This window comes from Sardina pilchardus, chromosome 13 (assembly GCF_963854185.1).
Source record: "Sardina pilchardus chromosome 13, fSarPil1.1, whole genome shotgun sequence".
Taxonomy (NCBI): Eukaryota; Metazoa; Chordata; class Actinopteri; order Clupeiformes; family Clupeidae; genus Sardina; species Sardina pilchardus.
The window spans coordinates 5,440,424-5,444,698 of record NC_085006.1 but is presented as its reverse complement, the minus strand read 5'-3'; the positions used below and the strand labels follow the sequence as shown (position 1 = coordinate 5,444,698).

At 46.9% G+C, this 4,275-nt stretch overlaps 1 long non-coding RNA gene across 1 annotated transcript; it reads left to right on the top strand.

Annotated features, from left to right (window-relative positions):
• Window positions 1-3,488: 3,488 nt before the first annotated feature.
• Window positions 3,489-3,956, top strand: LOC134099348 (uncharacterized). Its single transcript, XR_009941121.1, has 3 exons — window positions 3,489-3,596; window positions 3,699-3,775; window positions 3,876-3,956. It is a non-coding gene; the product is annotated as an uncharacterized LOC134099348 (long non-coding RNA).
• Window positions 3,957-4,275: the final 319 nt, after the last annotated feature.

The window sequence follows — 4,275 nt, the reverse complement described above, 5'->3', positions numbered from 1 at the left end:
TCACCTTCATTTTAATTATTAAATGAGACGGATATGCGGAGCATTTCTCTCCCTCTCCATTGACCAAAACGTTGCTCTGGCATCTCTGCTGGACTGACTGAGTTATAGGCTACGTCGAGTGAGAGAGCCAGCTGTGAGGTACGCTGTAAAACATTCGAAAACTCTGAAACTGCAATCTGACATGCCGAGAGTGATGTCTCTTTTCTCCGCTTGTCACCAGCGCGGTGTCTTCGGGTTTTTCCGTGTTTTCCGGTATGAGCCGAACCTTCATTTTATTAAGGCGGTCTTATGTTGCCCCCTTGCGGTTGCAGTTTTAATTAAAGTCCCGATGCTTCGGGAGTCCCGATGTGCGGGAAAGAAAGGAGCATTCTCAACCCGTACCATCTGTAGGACGGGCGATGTCGTTCCGATACTAAATCTTAGCAGTAGGCCTAATAATATAACAAAACATCAGCACTAACGGTAGGTAGGTTACAGGTTATCTTTTGTATATTCAAATGTTGATGTATTAGTGTCAGAGTTATAAACAAACTTACTGTGTCTTCGTATAGCTGTAGATAGATGCTTCTCGTTTGCTCGGAGGAATTCAATTTGGAAATTAATTTGTTAATTCCGTTATTAAATAGTTGCTAGACAATCCAACTCACTAGACAATATACCCTCGAGAACAAACACAGAACACACTACAACCATAACGTTAGTGAGACATGCAGATGTTCCCCAGACAAAACAACACAAACTGTTAGCATAAGCTACGATTTATTGTAAAAATACATCAAGTATGTAAAAACACAAACCCACAATGAACTAGGGTGGCTAGGCAACTCACAACTCAACTCACGCCTATGCAGTAGACTTGCGGGATTAAATTAGGCTACGATAGAGCTGCTTTCCCCTCTGACAGGGTGCGTTATAGCCTATGGAAACTTTTCTTCCTGTTTACATTGTGAGCTGCCGATGATTGGTTTAAAATCATTTAGACGTCATTAAATGCAACACTAATTTGACTTACGCACTACTAGTTAAGTTCCGTCCTAAGTTATGGTGGTGCAACTGAAATTCAGAACAGCGCTAGTTTGAAACTAGCTACTCCGAACGTAAGACTTAAGACACAACTTGCACCTAAACTTACGATGGACCTTACGTTCAGCTGGTGCAACCCACTGCTGGTTAACAAGCTGGTCAACCAGCAAACCACCTTTAGCTGGTCAGGATGTTTTTTTCAGCAGGGATGTACACACACTAATAATGGCTCCGCTCCACACACACACACACACTCGCACACGTTACGTTACCACACAGGGGATCTGGGAACGCGAGCGATACAGCACTGGCAAAACTCAATGATCCCGTGCATTTGAACAGACAGGAAGTTAGCCAGAAACAAAACAGCAGTCAGCGACGGAAGAGGGAAGACTCTGCTACTCGCCATGATCAGGCCTAGCCTCGCGAGCCATCCACGTACTTCCGGCCAAGGATTGCCTCCACTACGAGTCTGGCCGTGCTCCTCTGTGGAGCATTCTGCTCGGTAGAATTGTAACAGAATGCCCCCCCTCCAGAAAGCAGCCAATAAACGAAGAGACGGGTTGGTGGGGGCGAAAGGGGGAGGGCGCTCGTGACGATGGCGTTAAACGCCTGCGCTATGTTGTTATGAGTAACTATCGCCGATTGGGTGAGAGCTGTCCAATCAATTCAAACCAGAACTGGGCGTTACTTCCCGCTTCCTGCAAGCGCTTCAGAGCAAAGAAATTCCAGACCATAATACGAAATGAAATGGTAGTATTATGGGATGGTTAGGACCAGGCTAGATCAGGCCACCACCACTAGGAATTCCCAGGACCTTCCTTGAAACAGAGGAAACACGTTGTCGATCCACGCAGCCAAAACATCAGAAACCACACAGCTTCCAGCATGCAACACTCCGGTTGATCGCAGTGGAAAGAAGTAACAAAAGCACCACAAATGGTGCTACGACTGAGAATCAATCTCCCAACGACTGCACCAAAGTCTTTTTAAAGCAAGTCACGTCACTCGGCAGCCATATTGGCCATGGGGTCGGGCCATTTGAATATCTTAATACGTGTTCTTATCAAAGGAGTACTGCCGTCCTGTCCTCGTAGTGGCTGGGGCTGGCACAGCACACAGCACATGAATGGCAGACACCCAGCAAATGTCCTCAGATTTGGGCCACTTGTATGAGGCTGCTGGTCCACACATGCCACATATTGCCCTACCTGCACATCATGCTGCGGTGCCTGAGTGGCATTCTGAACAGTGTAAGATGTGTCATCATCTGACACCCTACTGATCCTTAGTGATCCGTTGTCATCCTCAGGTACAAAACAGTGGTGGTGTCTTGTGCCGGGAATGGTTTTTGTTGCATCAAAGCGCTGCTGAAGCTGTACTCTACAGGCATCTGTGGTTTCCTTTGTGATGAAGAAGACCTTAGCATTCTTCACACTGCGCTCACACCAGTTGAAGAGCTGAACAGCTGTGAGGATCTGCCCATCCTCTGGACTCTGGAGGCTAGCCCTGGCAGCTAGGCGCTTAACAGTGCCACCAATGCCATCGCATGTGCTCTTACCATGGCTTGTAGCAAAAAAATGCCATGCTGCCTTGAGACCAAAATCCAGCTGATGGTGCTTCAGGTTTGAAAAATTCTTACGATTCTTGTACTGTGAGGCAGCTCCATCACTGAAATAGTGAACCTTCTTGAGAGTTGGGATATCAGCCTTGATATTTTCCAGAACAACCTGAAAGAAAAATGATCAATTAATACCAATTTAAAGGGATAATCCGGTGTGAAATGCACTTTAGATAAATTTTTCGGACTGTTGGGAGTACATACGTTGAGTTGACACCAAAATCATGTCATTCGGATGTATTTTGAGAAAGTTCGAGTTCACCGTTTTTAGCCAAAACTAGAAGTGACCGGGGCACGTCCTTTCCCCGCTACAAAACGCTATTTTTATACCTCTTCTACTGTTCCAAACAACACTACACTTACGTGGCAGTGAGTAGAGGGTCCCTAAAGCCAAACCGAAGTATCCAGTGTTGCCAACTATTTCAAATGGAAAGTAGCTAAAGCCAGCTCCAAAAGTCGCTGTGACAGAGCGCACCGCGTCTGTCACGCAAGCGGGCGCATTCCCGCCAGTAAGAACAATGGGAACCGAGTTTGCGCTTGAACAGATATTACATACAGTACACACATACGGGAGAAATGAACAGAGAAAGAAATGAAATGCATATGTTGAAAAGTGAGGAATAACTAGGTATTATGTCGTTGTATAATGCGAAGGAATATTGGTTAGGCCGTGCGCTAAACATGGCACGAGCGGCTGATGCAAGTGTAGCAGGGTAGCTTGTGATTTCCTGTTTCCCTATGGTAGCTGCCAGGTTGGAGGTAGGCACGTAATGAGGGGGGCGTCTCCCGCTTGGAGTATATTTACGGCCAGGTATCAGCTGACTGTGCGTCTTCCGTTCTCCCATCGTCACTGGAAGAGCTAGCTTCTGTTGTTGGGTAGCTGGCAGGCAGCTTGGTTGGGCCTTGCTGCAGCTTGGTTTATGTTCGGGTTTCTTGCATCTTCGCCTATAAGGTAAGCGATCTCTCTTGTGAATCCACACTGTGTTTGATGCGCTCGCGACACTGAATCATGCTTCTGTGTGCTCGCGTCATTAGTTATGCTTCCTTGTTTTAGAACGAGTCTTCGCGTGGCAGTGGACTGTTTGTATGTCCAGTTTGAACGTGTGTGTGCTTGGAAAACGTGCCATTAAGGTATTTTAGCTTTTCCCTTACTAACGTTGAACGCATGCTATACACCGTTGTTTAACTCCGGTGGGTTTAATCTGCCTTGTTTACCTGTCGTCTGGTTTAGCACTGTTCGGTAGCTCTCCGGTTGCTGCGTCGGATCAGCTGTGCCTCCAGGTAGGTAATCTAACCCTAGCTTTGCATTTAGAGATATTTGGCTTGTACTAATTCTCCTCTGTGCTTCCAGACAGCTTAATCTAATTGAAGCCTGTGCAGTGCTCCAGATCGTGGCTTTACATAGGCCTCGCTGCTGCTGCTTTGTTTCTACCATCATATTACCGTCGCTCTCTGCTGATCAGCCAGGTGGCTAACTCCCCTCTCCGGTTGTGTCCCGGGGAAACCACTGGTCGTGCCTTGTGTTGTGGCTGGGTATTGTTTGTACGGTGTACTGCCCTGACGTCCACTGTCCGACAAAACCGTGTGTACTTGTGCACATGATTGTGTGTGTGTGTGTGTGTTTGTGTGTT